Genomic DNA, 26,019 nt, shown 5'->3' on the forward strand with positions numbered 1-26,019 from the left:
TTGAAATTGTCTTGAATCATTGTATTGATTAGAGTAGTTGTCTTTCACAATTGATCATCGTTATAGTATTGCTGTGACTGTATACAGTGTTCTCCTTGTTCTGCTCACTTCACTTTGCATCAGTTTGTATAAATCTTCCCACATTTTTCTGAAATCAACCATTCTCCATTTCTTACAGCTTAATTCTATTTTATCATAATCATATACTATAACTTGTTTAGCCATTCTCCAATTCTCTGATTCTTTGCTGTCACAAAAGACCTGCTTTAGATATTTTTGTACATATAGATTCTCTTCATTTTTCTTTGATCTCTTTGGGATACAAATCTAGTAGTGGTATTTCTGGGTCATGTAGAGTTTTATAGCCCTATAAGTGTAACTCCAAATTATTCTTCAGAATGGTTGGGCCAGTTCACAAATAAACTAACAGTGCCTTAGTATACCAATTTTTCTACAACCCCTCCAGCATTTGTCATTTTCCTTTTCTGTCATGTTAACCAATCTGATTGGTGTGAGTTGATATTTCAGAGTTGTTTTCATTTTCATTTCTTTAATTATTAGTGATTTAGAGCACTTTCTCATATGACTATTGATTTCTTCTTCTGAAAACTGCCTATTCATATCATTTGACTATTCATCAAATGAGGAATAGTTCTTTCATAAATTTGACTTAGTTCCCTATATGTTTGAGAAATAAGACTTTGTCAGAGACTCTTGCTGTAAAATGTTTTCTCCCAGTTTCTTGTTTTCCATTTAATTTTGACTGCATTGGTTTTGCTTGTGCAAAACCTTTTAAATTTAATATAATCAAAATTATACATTATACCACCCATGATACTCTCTCTCTTGTTTGGTTATGAACTTCTATCTCTCTTCCACTTACCTCTGAGCTCCCCCTCCTACTAGCTCTCATTTGTCACCCCTTTCCCTAGTTTTGCAGTTTTGTTTTACTTATTAATTACTTTTATTTTTATCTAGTTTTTTATCTCTTTTTTTTCTATTAGGTAGACAAATAAAATCCCCTTCTCCCTTTCATCTTGTTTTGTTTATTAGTTTTTTGTCATTTTCTGCACTTTTTTAAAATAAGGATTTCTTTCCCTTGTTCTATTCATCATTTCTCTTCGCTTTCTGCTTAATCTAGAGACTTTTATTCTTTAATTCATGACCCTTATACATACATATATATATATATATATACACACATATATTTTAATCTCTGTATTTCTCATGGCATTAAAGTTTTTAACTTTCCTATTTTGGGTTTTCTCTTCTAATAGAAATCAGGTTTTCTTTTAGTGTTTTTGCTTTTTGCTTCTCTTTTTCCAGATTGTCCTTTACTTCAGTGTTTTTGTATTCCCAATCAATTATTTTCTCTTTTGTTTCTTGTGTGTGGTTTACCCCCTGTCATGCCAATTAATTCTGCCATGCAGGCCATAACTTTTGCTTTCATAATTCTTATTTCTCTCTTAAACCATGTAGGAACATTCTGCTGTGGTTCCATACTGTCTTAAGAACCCATATGCCAGGGTCATATGCCTCATAAGCTGTTGATTCATTTTCCTTTGCATTATAATGTTTACCGTATTTTACCACATAACTTACCACATAATGTCACAGATTTTATGTCAAATTTTTTTTGCAAAACAATGGGGTGCAACCATTATGTGAAGTTTTTTTTTTTTAAATTGTGCTGGTATTACTTAAAAATCATTTATTACTAAATTGTCTTTGGTGCAAGATTAGGATGCATGGAATACTCATGAATATATGTTAAAATTGAATACTGACAATGAGCATGTTCTGAGAATTCTAGGTTCATGGTTTGCAATGTGTGAGAGATAAATGTATATACATATGCATATACATATACATTGGTGAATACATTGCTGCTCTGTTTACCTTTTAAGCAATGTGTTGAACAGAATTATTTCATGCAATGATTACATGATGAAAATTTATAATCAATTTTTGGACTGAAAAAAAAAACCCAAGATGCGATGTTTGTGTGGTGAAATACTGTATTTATAGATGTCTGGACTCATTTAGTTGATTTGGACACCATTTTCCCTTTTGTTAACAGTGTCTTCTCTGTTGGTCTAGCTGTTGTTCATGGTCTTTAACTGAGTTTTGTTCCTCTTGAGATCTTTGGAAATTTCAGGGTTTTTTTTTCCTCCTTCTGTTCTCTTACTGCTCACTTTCTGACTCCTTCCCCTTTGATAGTGGTTTCCATGATGGACAATTCGTATTTTTCCAGCCTCATTCTCTTCCCCAAGTGGTTTCTGAGGGGACAGAATTAGCCCAAGCTGGATGCAAGACCTTTTTGCCGTGGACCTGCTATATCCACACACGTCAACCTCTGGTTGCAGTCCCTTCTGTTCCTTAGGTCTTCATTCTGCTGTCCCACTCAGAGCAAGCTTCTGCGGAGTTGAATTATTTTGTAAGCCTGTAAGTTAGCTTGTAAAGGCCTTGACAGAGTATGGCAGCTGGTACGGGAGGGGATGCTGAGTGAATGCATTCATGAGGATGGATTAGCCTTCTTTGCTGTTAGTTCACATGGTTGTTATATCATAGGAGTCCTGGGTAACTTGGACCATGAAGATAGTTAAAATAGCTTTCTTGCTTGCACATATTTCTTATTTTGGAAGGGTTTGAGAAGTTATGAAGATCAGATGACACTTGGTGCTCTGAGACTCTTTTCTATTTCCACGGTGATGATTACATAATGGCAGAAAAAGTGGTAGACAATGAAGAGAATCTCATAATTTTAAATGGTCTTTTCCTTAAAGTCATTTGCCTCATTCAGTTCGATTCAATTAATTCAATTCAATTTAGAGAATCTCAGAGTTGAAAGAGATATCCATGAACCTCTTTCAAATGTTAATTTACTTTTATTACTGTTAATTTACTGTTTATTACACACATACATATGTAAATATATATGCACATATATGTGTGTATACATGCATACATATGGGTGGTGCATATCCAAGATTGCTTCAAAGGGAGGTACCCTTAATGGAGGCATCCCATGCTCAGCTAAGCCTCCATGTTAAGCAATCTGGTCATTCTCCAAGGGCAAGCCCAGTTACATATGAAATCTTTGGCCAATGACCAGTGAACTGATATACTATTGAACCATGCCCATATTAATGTTTAAACTATAAATGAAACCAGAAGATGTAAATAAATTGCAGCTACATGGAAGGAACATTCCCAAGGTCTTCTTAGAGAGGCAAACAAAGGAATTGGCAGAATTGGTTGCATTATGTGCCCAAAGGCAATGGGAAACATAATTTCATGGGACACTTGGTCATCATGCCTGGCAGTGCTCATGATAACCCTAAGTAAAAAAACCACCAAGAAGATAATTATGATCCAAGCTAAGAACCAGTATCCTTTGTAGAGGATGAAGTAGATGCACCCTGACCCCAGCGTCTCAAATAAAATGCTAGCTCGCTCTTTCCTTTGAAATCTCAGAGCCTTGAGTGGACTCAGAGCTAAAAGGGATCTTAAATATCATCTTGCTTAAGCGTTCTTAGCCTGGGAGTCCATGAACTTGTGGTTTTTCTTTTTTTTTAAAAATTGCCTATATTTCAGTATAATTAGTTTCTTTTGTCATCCTACACATTTTATTTTATGCATTTAAAATCATTGTTCTGAGAAGGAGTTCATAGGTTTCACCAGACTGCCAGAAGGGACCATGATACACAAAATGTTAAGAACTTTTGATCTAGTTCAATCTCCTTCCTTAATATGTAGGAAAAGTCAGACCATAGAAAATTTCTCAGCCTCCTTTTTAGTATAATCACAATAGTGACTGGCTTCTTTTTGCTTGCATTTGTATCTTCAGCACCTTCCTCCCTCCCTCCCTCCTTCCTTCCCTTCCTTCCCTTCCTCTTTCCCTCCTTCCTTCCTTCCTTTCCTCCTTCTCTCCCTCCTTCCATCCTTCCTTTCCTCCTTCCTTCCTTCCTTTTCTTCTTCTCTCCCTCCCTCTTCTACATGGCATCACTGCAAACACTTGAAATTTCCTTCTCCAAGTCAAACGTCTCCAGTCATTTCAAGCTATCCTTTTAAAGCGTGATTAAAAGAAATACAAGGTACCGGTTTGGGTAGCTAGGTGGTACAGCGGATAGACTCTAGGCCTGGAGTCAGGAAGACTCCTCTTCTTGAGTTCAAATCTGGCCTCAAGTACTTACCAGCTGTGTGACCCTGGGCAAGTCACTTAACCTTGTTTGCCTCAGTTTCCTCATCTATAAAATGAGCTGGAGAAGGAAATGGCGAACTACTGCAGTATATTTTCCAAGAAAGGTTCAAATGGGGTCACAAAGAGTCAGAAACAACTGAACAACAGTATTTTGGAGGATGCACTAGCAGGTCAGGGCAGGAAAGAAGGGATCAACAGAATCGTCATATGGAAGGTGGCACTTGAGCTGAATTCCAGGAGAGGGCATGCCAGGGAAGGGGGCAACCAATGCAAAGGTCTGGAGATGAAAGATAGAATGGCATGTGTGTGGAACAGCAAGAGGCCAGTTTTTCTGGGCCATCTTGGATGGTCACTAGGCAAGTAAAAGATTTGTCATGGACAATAGGATTTCTTTTTTTCATTTTTTTAAATTTTATTTTTTTAGGCAGTTGGGGTTAAATGACTTGCCCAGGGTCACACAGCTAGTGTCAAGTGCATGGTCTGAGGCCAGATTTGAACTCAGGTCCTCCTGACTTCACGGCTGATGCTGTATCTACTGCGCCACCTACCTGCCCCGAAAATAGGATTTCTGAGACCCCATTTGAGGAGAGGGTTTTTGACTTATTTACCTGGTACTTCATACCAAGAGGAATGCATTCCAGACTGTCCTGAAAACACCTACCTTTAACTTAAATACCGCTCAGCCCAGATCTTTCCTTTCCCTGTAAGAGCAATGCCACAGTCGTATTAGTGAAGACTCCAGCTCAGTGGAGTATCTCTCCTCCTACTCCACCCAGGGCAGCAGTGGTTTTTTTTTTTTTTTCTTGGTTCAGACCCTCCTGGTCCAGACACTTCAGTCAGCCCCCAGGAAAGAAAAAGGACAGGGCTGCAACTGCACCAAATGAGAACCATAAACCATGAACTCTGAACACAGGTTTCTGTGCCGGGTTTAAAGCAATGTTACTCATTCCAAGAACTGCATTCCTCATCTATGTGGAAGGTGTTGCCTGATCTTCAGCAGAGGCCAAATGACCACCTGGCAGGGATATCATAGGAGGAATTCCAGCCTTGGGTGGGGCTTGGAATTCATGACCCTTCTAACTGGTACATTCTATCATTATCATTATTATTTTTATTATCATTATACCTCTTCTACAAAGGGAGTCATGGAAGACCAAACAGGAGAAAGGAATTATCTTTATATTTACCTACCCTTACTCCTTTTAGGATGAAAGCAAATGCAGACTAATCTCTTCTTACCATTGTATTGCATGGAAATTGCATGTAAAGTAAACATTTGTGTGTTAAATCCTATATTTTATTTGATTTTTAATTACAGTTTTGGAAACTGGAGGATTTATTGAAAGACAGATATAAAGGTAAGGTGGCATCTGGATAACTAGATTCAATTCTGGGTGTCATAGTTTGGAAAGGATGTTGATAATTCAGAGTAAATCTAGAGAAGGGCAGGGAGGTGGTACAGTGGTTAGAGTGCTTGGCGTGGAGTCAGGAAGATCTGAATTTAAATTTAGCCTCAGACACTTACTAGCTGTGGGACCCTGGACGAGTCACTTAATCCTGTTTGCCTCAATTTACTCATCTGTAAAATGAGCTGGAGATGGAAATGGCAAACCACTCCATTATCTTTGCCAAGAAAACCCCAAATGGGGTCACAAAGAGTTGAAAATGACTAAACAAGTCCAGAGAAAGATGACAAGGATAGTAAAATCAGTCTACCAGCCTCTATTAAACACCTGATATGTGCCAGGATCTGTACTGTGTGCTGGCAGTTATGCAACCTTGGAAGAAGAGGTTAAAAAAAAAAAGAATATTTAATCTGGAGAAAAAAAATGTCTAGAGGCAAGGGTGATAAGTGTTTTCCAATCTTTGCTTTTTTTTTTTGTCCTTTTTGTGAGGCAATTGGGGTTAAGTGACTTGCCCAGCGTCACACAGCTAGTAAGTGTCAAGTGTCTGAGGCCATATTTGAACTCAGTTCCTCCTGACTCCAAGGCTGGAGCCCTTTCTACTGTACCACCTCACTGCCCCTGTTTTCCAATGTTTGAAGGACTCACATGTGAAAGAGGGATTAAATTTGTTCTCCTTTGCCCCAGAGCACAGAATTAGAAGCAACAGTTGGAAACAGGAAAGGCAGATTTAGATTTGCAGTGAAAATAAACCTAATCAGTAGCTATCCCAGGTGGCAAGTAGGTACAGTGCGTTAAGTGGAGTCAGGAAAACCTGAATCTGAAACCTTCCTCAGAGATCTGCTAGCTCTAGGACCCTGGGCATGTGACTTAATTTCTCCCAATCTCAGCTTTCTCTTGTATTAAAAGGGGGTAGTAATAATACCCACTTCAAAGCATTTTTTGAGGATCAAAAGCAATAATGTGTAAAGCACTTTATAAACTTTAGAGTGCTATGTAAATGTTATAATTGTTGTTATTGTTATCGTTATTGTTATTATTATATTGTGGTTTCCCCTCATGTGAGAGGATTTAAGCAAATCCAGAAGGATGCAGCCTGCTTTCAAGATGTTATACAAGAAGAAATTGTTGTTCGAGTATAGGTCGGACCAGGTGGCATTTTTAGTGCCTTCTGATCTTGAAATTCTAGGATGCTGAGGATGGAAAGATGCTGAAGATGGAAAGGCCTAGAGGAGTCACCATTCTCAATGAAACAGAACTATATTCACTTGGCTTCCCTTTTTGTTTTCTCTCTTTACACTCTCCACAAATTTCTTGTGAACTCAGTGGTCACTGACTGCAGAAAAACTCTGGAAAGGCTTTAAGGGAATACCCATGCAAATCTCACTATGAAGACATGGATTTAAAGGGACTCCTTTATTTGTTTCATTAGGATGCTTGTCTAACAGGGCTCGAGATGTGGAGTGAATGGCCGACTATTTCATTATTCTGAGTTTGGAATTGTTTTGTTTCATTGTAGAATTCTAGCCTTTCATATTTGTGTATCAGCAGAATGGAATGCATCAAGAGATCAATGGATGGAAAAATTTTCTGTGCAGGAAGAGAACTTTAAGGGTTTTCATTGAGATCAAACCATTCATTACAATTTGGGGTCCTTAGAAGTCTTTATGTAACTAAAGACATTTCTATGCTCCTTTGAGCATTAAGAAACTGTAGCAATAAGAAATGTGATATATTTTGTATTAACATCACCTTTTTTCCAAATATGTGCATGTCCTATCGCCAATGAGTTGTTGATTGTAACAGAATTTTTAAAAAGGGAGAGAAAACTACTAACAACATTAACAACAGCACTAACAATAACAAAAAAACAAAACCATCTACCGAGTCTGATAGCATATGCAATGTTCCACACCCATAGACTTCCATCTCTGCAAAGAAGGTGCATCATTTCTCTTCTTGAAGGATAAACTTGATCATTATAATTACACAGCATCCAATTTTTATTTGTTTTATTCAGTTTTGGTTTTAGCAGTCTTTCTATTTACACTTTTGTGGATTTGCCATTAAAAATCACTGCAGGATTAGAGGAGCTTGGACTTCCTATCTTCTCTCTCACTTTTCTTCTTTGGAACTATGTATATTGGGTTCAGAACTGGGAAAGTCTGGCATCATAAAAGGGATTAGACTCCCTTTTCTTTTTACTCTTTGACTAATCAATCACACTCTTAGCCTGGCGGGTCGATTTAATTAAAGCTTGGGTTTTAGCTAACGTCTAAGATCTCCCCCAAAATGGCGGAGTAAAAGAAACGTATTTAATGTACAGGATGAATCAGATTTGGGATAGGTAATGATACACATAAAACACAAGGATGCATTGACAGACTTAAAATAATTAATTAAGCAAGAAGCAGGAATAACTATGGTTCTACTCTGCAAAGAGTTGGAGGCTTCAGCTTCTTCAAAACATAGAGCAGTTTGGGGACTGCTGAATTGAATGCTTTATTGCATTTTCCCTTTAGCTCTGCACTGCCTCCTTCATGGTAGATATCATCTGTCAAGCTGAGCCAAGGCTTGGAATCATTGCTTGTTGGTAGTCATCTCCTCCGGGAGATCTGGGGTAGTTACTGGGATCCAACTCCTCGTCTTGCTGCCAGTCACCTCTGACCAAAGAACCTGGGAAAGCCAAACTTCTCAAAGCCACAAAGTGACCTCCAAGATTGGATAGAACAAATTCAGAGGAGGCAGCCCCAAACTCAGAATCAGTTCAGATATCAAGAGTCCACTGGTGTCTAACATTGTACGTAAAGTCAGATTTTTTTTTTGCCATCTGGATGGAGTTTATTGGTTTTTTTCTTTTATTCTTCACCCTTTTTAGCTAAAAAAGTTCTTTTTTAAAAGGATGGTTCTCTGGGAGAGGGAGGAAAGGATATAGATGGGAAGGTAGATGATATAAAAACAAAATATATCAATAACTTTTGAAATATTCAAATAAAAAATTTTGGAGTTTAATTAGTGACAATTAGACTTTTTGGTCTTTTGTTAAGGCAGAAAATGACTTAATGGTACCTTGTGTAGGCTATTTGATGTTAATTTTGTTTAAAAGTAAGTTCTCACTTGGGAAGACATATGAAGAAATGAAAAGTGAAGAACGTAGAACTGGGAAAACAATGTATATGATGACTACAACAGAACTGCACAGAGCATTTCAGAGTTTCCATTCCTGATTCTGACTGATCTTGTGCTATCCAGTTCAGCATTTGGACTTTTTGAGGATTATGAAACCGTTGGTTGCTTCTGGTGGCTCAGTAAGAAAAGGAGCTTTAGGGATGACCTAGCCATTCCCTTAGTGGTCATGGAGCAAAATGAGCTCGTGACTCAGTGGACCTTTAACATAAGATCTGTCTCGGGGCCTCTTTTTCCTTGTACTCTTTGTAAGGCAAGTGGCTCTTCCCATAAATAGAACATGGAATGTCAGTGCTAGAAGGGGCCTTAGAACACAGAATGTCAGAGCTGGGAGGACCCTTAGAACATGGAATGTCAGAGCTGGGAGGGACTTCAAGAGCAACATCTAAGTTTCCAGTTAGTCTAATTCCCTCATTTGAGCAGTCAGAACCTTCAGTCCAGAGAGGGGCCAAGCTTGTTTGTAATTTCACAGAATTCATTTCTGATTCTCTTGTGGTTGTTGTTTTTTCCATTTATGGTGTTGTAATCATTGTGTGCATTTTTTCCCCTCTGTTTACTTTGCTTTCCATCATGTGCTATGCCTTTCCACACTTCTCTATCTTCTTTATTTTTGTTGTTTCTTACAGCACAGTAACATTCCATTACTGTCATGTAGCACAATTTGTTTAACCAATCCCCCATTGATGGCCATCAACTTTGTTCCCAGTTCTTTGGTATCATAAAAAAAATGCTGCTCTAAATATTTTGGTGTATATGTTGCCTTTATTTTGATCAGTGATTGTGTTGGGGGATATGCCTAGCAGTAGAGTATCTGTGTCAATTGTAGTCCCTTTATTTGCATAATTCCTAATTGTTTTAAGAAATAGTCATAGTAATTCACAGGTCCATTAATAACACATTATTGTACCCATCTTTCCACAACCCCTTCCATATTAACCATTTCTATCTCATTCGGAATTTTAACTAAATAAAGAAGGGGAAAAGTGAGGAATGGAATAAGCATCCATTAAGCACCTGCTGTGTGCCAGGCACCATGCTATGTGCTTTACAAATTTTAACTCTTCATAACAACCCTGTAAGGTAGGTATTATTATTATCCCCATTTTGTAGTTGAGGAAATGCTCATATATATGATGCTTCTTCACTTCCCTGGAGGGTACAAGTATGAATTACCCAATGGGTACATGACTATTTTGGATACCCTAGGTACCCAGTCCAGACTTTTGTGCAGGGGTGTAGGGTGACTAATAGTCAAGGTGTATCTCCTTCTAGTCTTTTAGCCTCCAGATAATTTCCTCTTTGAACAAAACACAAACCATAGCTACTCAACAGCCTTAAGGTAGGTACATCATAAAGTAATAGTGGTCAAGCTTGGAGGGACCTTAGAGACCATCTGACCAACCCCTTGGTTTTATAGATGAGAAAACTGAGGCACCATGATCTGAAGTGACTTTTACAATGTAACACAGCTAGTTAGTAACAAAATCAACTTCACTTCACTTCTTTTGACTCCCAGATCAGGGTTTCTTTTACAGCTGACTGTTTCCCCTCAAACACAAATAGCGAATCTCTTGGGAGCTGAGTTTTTAGCTATTTTTTTCCCCATTATGAGAAATAGCAGCCAGTCCATTTCTTGCTTCACTTCTGCCTTACCTGCTTTATAAGGGCTACTGACATTTCAGCTGATATCATTTTTTTTGTGTTTGTTTTGTTTGTTCTTTTTTTTTTTTTTTGTAACTGCTTATCAGACAGCCTTGGCAAATCCCTACTAGTTTGGTGTTTTTTGACAAGAACCTCCATTAAAATGGCAGCCCCTTTTTCTCTTTGGTGACAGAAATTGAGGTCCCAAGCATTGGTGTCCATAAAGTTCCCTTCAGAATATTTCTTTGAGAAGCTTTATCCTGGGGCAGCTAGGGGACCTGGTGGATAGAGCACTGGCTCTGGAGGCAGGAGGACCTGAGTTCAAATCTGGCCTCAGGCACTTACTAGCTGTGTGACTCTGGGCACGTCGCTTAACCCTAATTGACTCCCTCAACTTCCCCCCAAAAAAGAGAAGATATCATCTTATTCATGACTTGTTTGCTGCTCAGTTGTGACAGCTGCAAACTAGAGATATCTATCCCATACTGAGGAAACACTCCCAGCTTCTAGTCTTTATAGTGGGGCACTGAGAGGTCATTATGTGTCGGGGTGAGGCTTGAACCCAAATCTTCCTAGTTGCAGGGCTGGCATTCAATCCATTTAAGCCAGAGACAGAAAACACCTGCAGAACATCCTGTAACACTTCCAAGTGTGGCAGAACCAGATTAAATTGTAATTAGGAACTATTTAACAAAGTAAATAAAAATGCAGGATCATTTTGAGGGAAGTCTGCTCAGCCAAATAAACAGAGTAAGGAAATCTTTTCTGAAGAATGTTTTCAAGGGGATAAATTCCCAAAGGCTAAAGAGCAAGGCATCCCTATATTTCAAATGCAGCATAAAGATAACTCCAAATTATAAGTAAGCTATATTTAAAAATTCATGAGTATAAGGTACTATTTCAATATTTTATGTTTTTGGTATTTTTCATGTGTACTTTTGGGTTCTTTAGATTTTAAACATTTTCTGTGGGATGAAATAAAGGCTATCCTATACCTGGTAATTAATTATGTTATACATTGAGTACCCATGTGGCATGGGACCTTTTTACTCACATTTATGGAACCCCTAGACATGAAGCATACCTAAGTTTTGCTTTAGAGATTTTCTTACAGTTTCTCTGGGGTGAGAACAGAGTCACAGAGAGAGAGAGACAGACAGACAGACAAAGACAGAAAGAACCACACCCTATTTGGGCACATAGTAGGTGCTTAATAAATGCTTGTTGACTAAGCCAATAACTTGGTTATGACCATACAGCTAATAAGTGCCAGAGGCTGGATTCAAACTTGGTGTCCCTGACTTAGCACAGTGCCCGGCACATAGTAGGTGCTTAATAAATGTTTATTGATTGATCAATGGATTGACTCTGGGTCCAGCACACTTTCCATTAAATCAGTCTGCTTCACAAAGTCCAGAGTGAGTTAAGCTTGCATAGGGGTGTGGGTGTAGGAGGGGGCACGGCAATGGCCCAGCCAGTGCAGTTTTTATAAGAATGCTTAGTTCAGCAGCCGTGGCAACCAAAATAATACATAAAAATACACACAGTAAGTAATCACAAAGCCCTTTCTCAGAGACACACTAACCCTTGTATGATAAGATCTCCTTAAGAGGTGAAGGCAAGGGAATACACTCTCCTAAAAAAATAGGCTTGCCTACCCCCCCCTTTTATTGCTTTTATAATGAGACTGGTTTTTGTTTAGTGCACTTGCACACACACACGCACACACACACAATTATCTCCTTTGCACAGTCTATTTCTCTTTATTCAACCAGACATTACAAATAGCCAGAGGATAAGACCTCGGGAGGAATAATAACCTGATCCAGGTATCGTATGGGTGAAAATGTGATGTGGCACTAGCCTTTGGGCTCCTGGTCTGTGGTTGTGTTGTGACTGCTCCTCCGTCAGGATCCTTCACGATCCTTAACAAAGGCCTTGTGGTCTCTCTTCAACGCCTCTGAGGAATCATTTATCCAGATGGATTTCCTCATGTTTACCAATCTAAAATCCTGGTTCCAAAAGAGATATTTCCCAAGTTGTTGACACAAACTCTAGCCAAATCAAGGCATCTGGTTTTTACAAGAAGTGATACGCAATCAATCAATAAACATTGAGTAAGCACCTGCTATGGTCCAGGCACTGTGGACACGGATATAAACAATGAAACAGTCTCTGCTCTCAAGAAACTTACATTCAATCAATCAATCAACCAACAAGTATTTATTAAACATTATTACTATTCCCTGTTCCATAGGGAATTCACTATGTCCCAAGCTAGCTCATTGCATTTTTGCACATGTATACTTTAAAAAGTTCATCCTCTTCATCGTTTCCTCTTCTTGGCCCTAATTTTGTTCTATATTCACCAGTCACTGTGCTAGGAACTGGGGACACACAGACAAAAACAGACAATCCACAAAAAAAAAAAATAGATTTGTCATCATTGTGTCGGAATTTGTTCTAACTCCCTCTTGCAGAGCCAGGCTTGCTCCATCTGCTTCTCAGGGTTCTAGGGGGCTCCGAAGAGTCTGTGGGTGACTCTTCTCCACTGTCATCCCCTCAAGCCCCTACTGCCAGCATTATCCTCCATTGTTAGCCACCATCGAGTAGACTCCAGTTCCATTAACCACTTGACATAAATTAGCTTTTGGACAGAAACATATTTACTTCTAAGATGTAAGAGGAACAAAAGTATGAATATTGCCTTCAGACACCTTGGGGACACACTCCCCCTTCTCCCACCTTGGTCTCTGGGGAGAGTGGGCTTAAACTTGACTGGGTCTCTATATAACGTTGGTCCCACAAACGTGGCGTGACTGCCGAATGAGTCCTCGTCTCAGTTACCCCTGGGCCTGCTGGGTCCCTAAAGTCACTCCCAAAGGTCATTCCTTGTTTTTCAGGCATACGTGCTGTACTGATTTGTTTCAAAACCCAGACTCTGGAACAATGGGATGCTGGGAAGCTTTCCTGGCCAAACAAGACTGGATCGCTCCATTCAGAAGGGAGGTGGGACTCCAAGGGCTTAGGTTTATTTCTCAGGGGCATGTGTCCTCAGTGGGAAGGAAGCCCCAAGGTCTCTCCCCTTACAATATTGTTGCTCACTGTCCTCAGTGAGTGTAGGAGTCCAACCACAAACAAAGCAGCTGAAAGAACTGAAGCAGGGATGACTCAGACCTTTCTGAATGCCGCGTCTCCACCGTGTGGTTAGCTGACTGGAGCCAGTTACAGATTGTCTAAGCATGCTCCAGTGTCTCTCCAAGCCATTTCCATTATATGCCATACAACCGTCCCAGAAGTAGGCTCTGTTAGCAGTTAGGTGGTGACATATTGCACAGAGCACTGGTCCTAGCATGAGGAAAACCTGAGTTCAAATCCAGCCTCAGATACTTAGTAGCTGTGTCATCCTGGGCAAGTCACTCAACTTCTGTTTGCCTCAGTTTCCTCAGTTGTAAAATGGGGATAATAATAACACATACCATCTAGGGTTGTTGTGAGGATCAAATGAGATAAATTTATTTATTTTTTCCTGTTTTGAACTTATTATTTTATTTTATTTTCAAAATTAATTTACTTATTTTTAGTTTTCAACAATCACTTCCATAAGCTTTTGAGTTTTAAATTTTCTCCCCCTCCCTCCACACCTCCCTCCCCAAGAAAGCGTGCAATCTGATATAGGTTCTACATATAAATTCTTATTAAACATATTTTCACATTAGTCATGTGGTAAAGAAGAATTAGAACCAATAGGAAGAACCATGAGAAAGAAGAAACAAAACAGAAGAAAAAAATAGCAAATAGTATGCTTCAATCTGCATTCAAACTTCATAGTTCTTTCTTTGGATGTGGACAGCATTTTCCATCATGAGACCTTTGGAGATGTCTTAGATCCTTGCATTGCTGAGAAGGGGTAAGTCTATCAAAATTAGTCATCGCATATCGTGGCTGTTGCTGTGTGTAATGTCTTCCTGGTTCTGTTCATTTCTCTCAGCATCAGTTCATTCAAGTCTTTCCAGGTTTTTCTGAAGTCTGCTTGCTTATCATTTCTTATAGTGCAATAGTATTTCATCACATTCATATACCACAACTTGTTCAGCCATTCCCCAATTGATGGGCATCACCTCAACTTTCAATTCTTTACCACCACAGAAAGAACTGCCATAAATATATTTCTATATGTGGATCTTTTTCCCATTTTTATGATCTCTTTGGGTGGTATTGCTGGGTCAAAGGATATGCACACTTTATAACGCTTTGGGCATAGTTCCAAATTGCTCTTCAAAATGGTTGGATCAGTTTACAACTCCACCAGCAATGCATTAGTGTTCCAATTTTTCCACATCTTCTCCAACATTTATCATTCTCCTGTTTTGTCATGTTGGCCAATCTGATAGGTGTGACCTCAGAGTCATTTTGATTTGCATTTCTCTAATCAATAGTGATTTAGAGCATTTTTCATATAGAAATAAAATTTATAAATCACTTAGCACAGTGCCTGGCACATAGTAGCAGCTTAATTAATGCTTATTCTGTTCCCTTCTCCCTTTCTCCCCATGAGGAATTTGCATCAGCAAAGCACATTGATGCACCCTTTGCATGTTCCAGTCCCCTTTAGTTAAAAAAATATATTTCTCCCCTTTTTTCCTATGAGTATTCTCCCTCCTAACTCCCAGAAAGGAGGAATAAACATTTTACTCTTAATATAGTATGTGGGTGAACAGACATGGATTTTTTTTTGCACCCCAGCATTGGCACCTGGAAGAAATGTGTAACATTTGTGAAAAAAAAAAACCTTAAATATTAACATCCAGATATTTGTGAATTTCTGAAAATTCTGCAGTTCTGCAAAGGACTAATTTATCAAGAAATGACTCTGAGAAACCAGAAATGTATTTCCTGTTTGGCAATATTTAGGGAAAGAAGAAACTTTAGAAGGTCTCATATCTTCCACTCTGTTTGCTCCTATGTTTCTTTATTGTCTATGCCTCTGAGCAAAAAAAAAAAAATAATTGATTCCTATTGGGGATCAGGAAACACCCATTTCTTCCTTCTCTCCAAAAGATAAGATGAACAGGCAGCAGGGGGCAAAGTGCTGGATTGTGAGTCAAAAGACTTGAGTTTGAATCCTGCCTCTGGCTTTTACTATTTGTGTGACTTTGGTTTGGTCACTTTATTTCAATTGGTCTGTTTCTTTATTGGTAAAAGGCAAGGAAGGTATTGGACTAGATGATCCCTAAGGTCCCTTATAGTAATTAATTAATGATTCTTTGAGTCCCAGAGAAGCTATTTCTCTCACCTCCTCAGCAACTTGGTACAATTAAGTGCTGGCAATGCTAGACTGAGTTAAAAGCAAATCTTTTAAAATCAGAGCATGACTATCACAGGGGATGTGGGAATGAGTGGTACAACGCCCAATATGAGGGACCAGCTGCTCCTACCCTCTGATCCCAGCTCTCTGAAATGGGGACCTGCCATCAGATACCCACCATTTCTTCCTTTGCTTCCCTTGGGCTTGGGAAGAAGACTAGGTCTCAAAACATGATTGTGACTTTTACAGGCCACTTACTCTGCATGTTTTCATCTGTAAAGTGGAGATAATGATACCTGTTGTACCTGCCTCACACAATAGGGTTGAGAAGAGCCACTCAGTTAGTGGATGAGAAAAGCTTTTCCAACTATAAGGGCCACACTTACAGGCTCTGGAGTTACTCACCTCCCCTACACTGGCGCTGGCATTGGCACATTGGGTCCCCAGAGCTCAGCTATTACTATTACTAATAACCCAGATATTACTGATATTCCCCCTTGGAGTTCGAGCAGTATCCCTACGGGGTGATAGGGTTATCTCTAAAGCTATTGGCTTGAGCTTCTATCCAATGTATTCTCTCTGATTTCAATCACAAATGAGTACTGCTCTAATATCATTTATGAGTGTCATTTAGTTTCTTCCCAATGTAATTTAACCATGTGGTATCTCCTTGATACCAACTTGATTAGTGTATCTTCTTGAGAAGCGTTTAACATCAACTAGCTTTTACAAAGGAATGATGACCAAGAAGATACAACAAGAACAAAAATCCAAATGCATCCCCATGAACAGGAGGTACCACTTTTCCTCTACCTCCTTGGTTCCTGGAGAGAGGAGGTTCAAACCAGTAGGTGCTTAATAAATGCTTGTTCATTGGTTATTATTATTCTTTACTTTCTGAATGAGGGTGGTGAGATATTGGTCTATATGTGGTTTCCTGGTTAGCTGTTTTATTTAGTTTGGATTATAGGCCCTGCCTGTGATTATTTGTTCCCAGTGTGTGAAGTTGTAAACAACTGTGGTCATTGCTGTTTTCCCACGGAGCATTTCTAGGCATATTCTGCGAATATTTCTATTCTTTTTTTCCATGTTATAAGTATAACTGATAACAGGTGTAAGCATTTTTAAATTTAGTCAGTTATTTCAAGTGACAGAAACATCTTTCTGGATCTCTTTGAAGGTGACAAATAAGAGAAGGGGGAAAAATCCTGTTATGAACAGGCAGGAACCCTGTGAAGGGAATGGGTTAACAATGGAGATTCTTAAATAAGAAGTCTGGGACAACTTGAAACTGTGTCCAAAAACACACAATGGTGAACTCCACAGCTGGAAAACTCACCAGCCTTTACAGCACACATGCCTAGCTCATTGATTCCCTGCAACTTAGCAGCCTCTGTGGCAGGTATGAAAGGCTTGACCTGTGCTTTCTGGAGCATGGCTGGGCTAGGCTAGCCAACGCTGCTGAAGCGTTCTCTGTCTCCATTCTGGGACCCCTGATTTGATGGAAAGCTATTTGGATGTTTCAAAGGAAAAGGATCCCAGAAAAAACCAACTCCAAGTTATTGTTCGTAGGTTTATTGTTTTCAAATGTCGAGGGCCAACTACTCAGTCAGGAGAATACCAGACCTAATGAGGCGAAGGAATCTCTGACTGGGTCTTAAACACAGAATGAATGATTGGCGGCTGAGCCCATCCATTCATCTTGATTGTCAGCAGTCCCCAAGGATGAAACCCCATAGGTATTTGTATTGATTGGAAAAATGGCAAAAAAAAAAAAATACCCAGATCCAATATACCCAGCATGCAGAGATGGCCTCAGGGGATTGAGAGGACAGACTCCAACCATGTCAGTTTCCTGATTTATGATTTTAGTGTATATTGTAGTTAGTTAAATCAATCAGCACACATTTGCTACATGTGAGGCCCCACGTTAGTTGTGCCAAAGAAGACTAGGACACAGTACTTGCTCTAAGAGTTTATAAACCAGGGGGGAGAGGGGGCCCCACAAAGCATAAATGCACACAAAAATAGTACAAGACACTGTATAACAAAGGCCAAAAGAAACATCATGGTGCTGTGGAAAAAGCCCCAGATTGGCAAGCAGAGGATCTCCATTTGAATAAAGAATCTGTAACTTATTGCCTATCTGACCTTGAGAAAATTATCAACTCCTGTGGCCCTCAGTTTCCTCATTTGTAAAATTGAGGGAGGAATAGACTAGAATTCAGGGGTGGGGAACCTACGGCCTAGAGGCCACATGTGGCCCTCTAGGTCCTCAAGGGTGGCCCTTTGACTGAATCCAATCTTCACAGAACAAATCGAGATGATTTGTCCTCACATGAGGATCTAGAGGGCTACATGTGACCTCGAGCCTGCAGGTTCCCCACCCCTGGACTATGCTGATCTCTACGACTACTTCCAACTTCATGATTCTATGAGTGTAAAGGAGTAGGTACTCTGGGGGTCTGGATGAGGGCAATAGCAGTAGGGACAAGACAGTCAATGATGGAGAACTCATGGGAAAGTTAGGTTGGAAGCTGAGCAAGTGGGAATTAAAGTAGTAGAAGAGAAGATAGAGGGTATTTCTGATTGCTCAGGGGTGGAGGATCAAGAGAGATGATATTTTTATAGCACTTATACACTGCCTGGTATACTGAGTACTATGTGGTGGTGTTGTTCGTTGTTTCAGTTGTGTCCAACACTTCATGACCCCGTTTGGGTTTTTCTTGGCAAAGATACTGGACTGGTTTGCCGTTTCCTTCTCGAACTCATTTTACAGATGAGGAAACTGAGGCAAACAGAATTAAGTGACTTGCCCCGGGTCACACAGTTAGTAAGTGTCTGAGTCCGGATTCAAACTCAGGAAGATGAGTCTTCCTGAATACAGGGCCAGTGCCCTATCTTCTGTACCACCTAGCTGTCCAAGTGTTATGTAAATGTTAGCTATTATTATTGTTATCATTATTGGAAGGGAACATGGAACTTTATGAGCGAAGGAATTAAGGCAGTGATGCCCAAAGGCAAAATTTGTTCAGGGTCATTGAGAAATAAAACATCACTCACCTTTCTACGGCTTTCAGGTTTGCAAATTCCTTTCCTCACAGCAATCCTGTGAAGAAGGACGAGCATGTTGTCCTGGGAAACACTCAGGATTTAATTGAAAGACCTGGTGACTGTGTGTGTGACCTGGTCTCTAGGCTCCCCACCAACCTGGGTGCCCATTTCTGGATGCTTCCTTACTTGTATCTCACCCCAGATTGAATATATCTGTGACAAATGCCTGATTCAAACTACAGCCTTTGTTTTAAAATCACAGAAGAAGCAACAACAGTAGCTTACTCTTGTATATATAAGTGGTCGCTCTTGTTTTTAAGGTAGAACTTTTGTTCAGTTTTAAGTCAACAACAGCCCCTCTTCTCCCCCTCCGACACAACACCTTGTGTACAACACAAATCCCTTTTCATTCATAGGAAAGACAGAGTGCCAAAGTAGATAGAGTGGTGGGTGTGAATTCAAACTCTGCCCTAGGCATAGACTAGCAGTGTGACCTTGGCCAAGTCATTCTCTGATCCTTAGTTTCTTTATTTGTAAACTGAAATGAGACTCAATGATCTCTAAGCTGTAAATCTATGATTATGATCCACAACCACTGCCCTCTTCTCCAGTCTCATTTACCCCCCTCTCCTCAGCTCCTTCTTCCTCCTTCCTAAACCCTCTCCACCGGCACACCATGTACTTTATGGGCAAACACTCATAATGGTTCGATGTTGCTGTTTTGAGCACTGAAATAATTTTTGTCCTCAGAAAATTAAGTCATCTTTTCAAAACTGTCTACATACATGGGCATAGTAGTGCCACACATTGAAGATTGTGCATAGTGCTGAGAATACCATATTTCAAAGCACAGTTGAGTGTCTGCATTTGCCAGTAAGAATTGGAGAAATATTACTTTGTACTTGCAATTTTTTTAATCCTGGAATAGGATAAATAGCAGCCTCTGAGCCATGTACTAAACCTTTCTCCCTCCCAACTCTGACATAGGTTGTTAGTCCTGAGGCCCTGGAGATGAAGGGACATGTCCAAGGTCACATCCTTGGGATCCCTTGCCTAGTCTCATGAGTACCTGATTCCAGCCCAGTTAAATAGCATTCTTCCCTAGTGATTAAACATATAACAATGAGGGATGTGGAATGAAGAAATCTGTATGGAACAACCTTTTCACAGGATCAATAATTCTAACTTCACATGGGAAAACCTGGTGCTTTTGCAAAACTCCTTGACCTATTTTTCAAACATTTTGGATTTTGGCAAAACCTTTTGTGTTTTGAAACACACCCCCTTCCCCCTTAATTTAAACCCTTGTGTATTTTCAGGGGGGAATTTAAGTAAGAAAACATGTCTGTTTCTAGCTAAGTGTAAGCCTGTACTGCACACAGATACAGAGAGGGAAAAATCACATAATCATTGCACGCTTGCTCCCTTCTAAGGATGACTAGAACCTGACCGGCCATTAAAGAGATTGGGGTGCGGCTGGAATCAATGGAAATTAAGTGCAATGGGAGCTCAGATTAGGGGAGATGTCAATAGCTTGTGTTATAACTTGTGCTTTGGGAATTTTCCTAGACGAGGGCCAGAGCGGCTGTGGTCTGCCAGCTTGCCTGATGCAAATCTCATAATCGTATCAGAGGCAGGGGAATGAAGACCCAGCACAAATAGTGTCCCTTACCGATGAGACACAATCCTCCAGGGTTAGGAAGGGGAGAGGGAATGTTTTGTTGACTAAGTTTCTTTTTCAGTGTTGTTAAGCTGTTCCTATAAAAGCCGCAACAGTCACTTCCTTCAGGGCAAAGGACTGTTATATTCCCCAAGTAGCTGTTGTGCTTAGCACATAGTAGGTGCTTAATTCATTCTTATTGAATAGAAGGAATTACTGACACTTATATAACTCTCTAAAGTTTACAAAATGCTTTATATCGTATATATTATCTCATCTTTCTTCATCAGTAAAACATTCAGATGAAACATCTGAGATCTCATCAGTTCGCGAATTCCCTCCAGTGAAGCAGATTGCATCCCACATATGCCTATCCTATGAAATCCTCACCTGTGTTCTTCCAAAAGCTCTCCATAGGGTGTCTGCCAAATATGCTAAAGGCCTTTCTTGCTTTCTTGAGGAGGCTGATAAATGCAACATTCTGACTGTCCACCTGACCTCTCTCTTGTCATCTCTAGTCCTTTCCTCTCTTCTTTTTCTCTCTCACTCTTTCTTTCTCCTGTCCTTTCCTGTTCTCTCCTCTCCTCCTCCCCCCTCCTTCCCTCTCTCTCTCTCTGTCTCTCTCTGTCTCTGTCTCTCTCTCTCCTTCTCTCTCTTCTCTCTCTCCTCCTTTCTCTCCCTCCCTCTTTCTCCCCCCCCCTCCCTCCCTCTCTCTCTCTCTCTCCATACCACCAACCCATCTTTTCTTTCTATGACAAATTAATGGCAGAAAGACTCAATTAATTCCTTGTTGATATTATTGATGCCTGTTCTCCTGTGACATTACTCGTTGTTAGATGTTGCAGCCTGCTTACATCCACAGTTCACTTCTCCATTGATTTCTGTGGGCTATTCATATTTGGTTCTTCTGAGGTCAAGCAGTACTGTTACCATTGCCATAGAGCAATGCCAATAAAATGTTAAAATTGAAAAGATGGACCTTTCCGTCATGGGAAGCCTGAGGTCAATAAAATTGTTTTTCTGAAAGAAATCCATTAAGGTTTTCTTTTCAGCTCTGAGCTGAGATCATTGTCTATCTGTACTGTCTGTCCCAGACACAGATACTGTTGGAAAAAGATCCACATTTGTGCCATAATATGCCACAATAGGCATTCTTCATCCACTTAGTCATTGCTGTGTGGATGGACAAGCCAAATTCTTTTCAGTGATTGCAGATCTCTTCCAGGAGGCTCTGTGATATTCTAGGGCTTGAGGCAGTCAAAACAGTATCATTGAAAAATAGGAGCACCTCTTAAGAACTGATATTGTCTCAATACAGATTGAAGCATGCTATTTTTTGCTTTCTTTTTTGAATCTTCTTGTACAAAATGACTAATATGGAAATGTTTTCCATGATTGTACATGTGTAACCTATGTTGATATGCTGTCTCAGGGAGGGGGAAAGGGAGGGAGGAAGGGAGGGATAGAATTTGTAACTCAAAGCTTTCAAAAAAAAGTTTAAAAATTGTTTTAACACGTAATTGGGGAAAAATAAAATATTATTTAAAAATAAGAGCAAGTGGAGGATGTTACCAGCCATACAGTCTCTCCTTGACCTGGACTTCTCTATCGTAGGGGCAAATACTTTTAACAAGCATGTTTTATTCCTTCCTATGGTTATGTCTTGCCTGTTATTATCATTGGATCATTGAACAAGGTTACCTTCCAAGATATCCTGTTTGGTCTTGATATATGGATGGAAGACACTTAGTGCTTTAAATGAATCATAAGGTGGCATTTCGTTCCACAGTACCGTGTTTTTTTTTTTTTTGTTTTGTTTTGTTTTTGTAATCAACAAACAATAGGTGCAATGCATTTTATATTCTCAAAATTTTTTTTCAGTTAATTGTGAAATAGTTAAAAAAAAGTAGTCCATTATTGACTATTGCAAAAACCAGCTTGTTCCCTACTAATGCCCTCTTTAGAGATGCCCTCAAAAGTTTTGTATAGATAAAAGATTAGGCATATATGTGAATACACACTCACACACACACATAACAGTAATTACTGATGTTCTCTTGGTCACTTTTTTTTTAGTATTGACAAGGTCTGAATTTTTTTCCCCATGCTTTTGGTATTTCCCCTACCTTCAGATACTTTGTACATTGATCCCTCAGTGCCCTCACAGTTTGAATGCTGCCAGCACAGAGCTCTTCTACATGTATGGTAACCAATCCAGTTGATGTTCCCATCTTTTCTCTCTTTAGTGACAGAGGATAGCTCATCTCCAATAAGCACCTTGGAGCTGTGATTTTGTGGTACAGTTTGGTGGTTATGCCATCTTTGATGGAGCAAATAAGTCGTTAAAATGGCTTGAAAAAATCTTTCCATTTTCTTTCTATTCGTAGTCCTTCCATATTTAACCTTCAGTATCCTGGAATGATTTTGCTTAGTTGGGTGTTTTGCCACACTTTCTATAAGCTGGCTTTACCCTCCACTGTTTCTCTCTGCTTTATGAGATGAAATTGCTCATGATTGTCCATCATCGTTGAAGATTTTACTGAAAAATTTATCTTCTAACCTAGTGTTGGTTGTCTTTGGTAGCCATCTCTGGCAAATTAAGTCAGACATTTGCTGATTGAGGCAATATCTGGGCCCTTTTGTTCTTGTTGTGGCAATTAATTTACTTTTGTTAAACTTCTGGATGAAATTATTATAGTTGATGTTAATGTTAGTTTTTAACTGACATCAATTTCAATTATTTTCCATTTAAAAATTTTCCATTTTAATTAATGTTCCGTTCCATTTCCCATTTTAAAATTTCCAAATCTTATTTAAATAATCAAAACCAGTTGTTTTAATTACATGACATATATTTTCTCACTATTAATCCTTTTTTTTAACAATTCTGATCTTCATTCAGAATTGACAACCTCACTATAAAAAGGGTATTAAAAAACCTGCAATTTCAATCTGAATGGGTTGTTGCATCTCAAATTAGAGAATGTATGTGAAACCCTTTGCAGATTTAAACATTCTATCTAAATTCCAGTCATTATTATTATCTCATTTGAATATTCCACAACAAACCTGTGAGATAGAAACTATAGTGACTTTTATCCACTATTATATTTCTCTTACAGATGAGGAGCCCTGAAACTCAGAGGGGTCAAGTGAATGGTCTATAGAAAGGAATAAACGTTTATTAAACTCTTATTATGTGCCAGGCACTATACTAAGTGCTTTTTTTTTTTTTTTTTTTTACAAATGTTATTTCATTTGAGCCTTACGACAACTCTGCAAGGTAGGTGCTATTATGATCCCTATTTTTACAGTGGAGGGAACTGAGGCAGATAACAACTAAATGACTTGCCCAAGGTCACACAGCTGGTAGGTGTCTGAGGTTGGATTTGACTACAGACTTAGTCCTCTCTGTCTACTGAGCCACCATCGAGCTCTGCATCTGGATGTCCATCCACTGAGTCACAGACAAGATTTGAATGCTGATCTTTTTGACTTTGAGTCAGTTTCTTGACTCCAAATCCAAAAGGGAATTGATTGAGTTAGTTCATCAAACAACAGTTCAGTTCAGTAGAGGGGGAATAAAGGGTGAAACTGTTTGATTGAATTGACTGGTCAAATAAATTAGAACAGCTGAACTAGCAGCCCCACAGAGAAAGAGTCTGAGACCCGCCCTGTCTTTTTAATTTTACCCCCTTCTGACCTTAGCATGTTTTTCCTTTCTTCTCTCCCTGTGCTTTTCAGATGCTAACAAGAGCACCAAGTTATTCCACAAATGATGCGTTTCAGTGGAAATATCATGGATGGGTAATTCCCTTGTGTCTTAAAAACATGGGGAAAAGTAAGTCACTTGTGGTAAGACTGGGGTGGAGGGTAAGAGGCAGGCAGGCAGGCAGGCAGCAGTGAAGCTTCGTCCTGGCTGAGGTAATGAATAGTAAAAAGTCTTACAAAGTAATTTGCAAATATGCAGCATTCACAGACATCTATGAATCATAGGGTCACAGGGCCATAGCTCGAGAACTGGGAGGGACCTTGGAGACCAGTGTTCTTTCCACTGTACAAGGCCATCTCCCTATTACTTATTAACTCAGCTTGAATTTTATTGATGAAAGGCACTTGGAAGATTATCCAGTCCAGAGCCTTCTTTTTATAGATGAAGAAAGACCAAGATAGGGAAAGTGAAATATATAAGACCAACAACTAGTTCATAGTAGAGGTGAATATGGAACTCTGGCCTTCTTGTTTTTTTTTTTTTAATTTTTAATTAATTTATTTTGAATTCTCAACAATCACTTCCATAAGCTTTTGAGTTTTAAATTTTTCTCCTCCTCCCTCCTCACCTCCCTCCACAAGACGGTGCGCAATCTGATATAGGCTATACATGTCATTCCTATTAAACGTATTTTCACATTAGTGATGTTGTAGATAAGAATTAGAACCAACAGGAGGAACCACCAGAAAGAGGAAACAAAACACAACAGAAGAAAGAAAAGAACAAATAGTATGCTTGGATCTGCATTCAAACTCCATAGTTCTTTCTCTGGATGTGGATAGCATTTTCCATCACGAGGCCTTTAGAGATGTCTTAGATCCTTGCATTTCTGAGAAGGGTTAAGTTGATCAATATAAGTCATCGCACAATGTTGCTGTTACCGTGTACAACCTTCTCCTGGTTCTGCTCTCTTCACTCAGCATCAGACCATACAAGTCTTTCCAGGTTTTTCTGAAGTTCATCATTTCTTATAGCACAATAGTATTCCATTACATTCATATACCACAACTTGTTCAGGCAACTCCGGTTGATGGGCATCCTCTCAATTTCCAATTCTTTGTCACCACAAAAAGAGCTGCTATAAATATTTTTGTACATGTGGGTCCTTTTCCCATTTGTGTGATATCTCTGGGATATAGCCCTAGAAGTGCTGTTGCTGGGTCAAAGGGTATGCACCCTTTTTATAGCCCTTTGGGCATAGTTCCAAATGGCTCTCCAAAATGGTTGGATCATTTCGCAACTCCACCAACAGTGCATTAGTGTTCCACTTTTCCCACATCTTCTCTAACATTTATCATTTTCCTGTTTTGTCGTGTTGGTCTGGCCTTCTTGTTTATAGGTCTTTTGGCTCTATTCACTGCAGCTGGAATGAAGAGAGAGCAGAATGTATAAAGGACTAGCCACGGGCCCAAGAACGTTAGGGAGGACCTTGGTTTTCCAAGAAGTCAGACCCTTCTCAGAGATGATCCAGGTCAACTCTTGACTTTGACCTGTTGGTCCTCCTAAACCTTGCTGATCTTTTAAACAGACACTGGCGCGAGGGACCAAACCCCTGAAAATTTTGGTCTTTGAGCCATTTTGGCTCCTTGATGTAAGAAGAATGAATGAAAAATCAGTTATTAAGCACTTAACTATCTAATGATGAGGTAAGTCACGTGCAGTCATTAATTAAGTATTCTAGATTGGTGGCAGGGAGAATAGTGGAATAAAAATGCTATTTTTTCCTACCATGGATCCATCTATCAATTAAGCACCATGCATTTATTAAGCACCTACTATGTGCTAGGCACT

This window comes from Vombatus ursinus, unplaced genomic scaffold (genome assembly GCF_900497805.2).
Source record: "Vombatus ursinus unplaced genomic scaffold, bare-nosed wombat genome assembly UNPS02011700.1, whole genome shotgun sequence".
NCBI classification, from domain to species: domain Eukaryota; kingdom Metazoa; phylum Chordata; class Mammalia; order Diprotodontia; family Vombatidae; genus Vombatus; species Vombatus ursinus.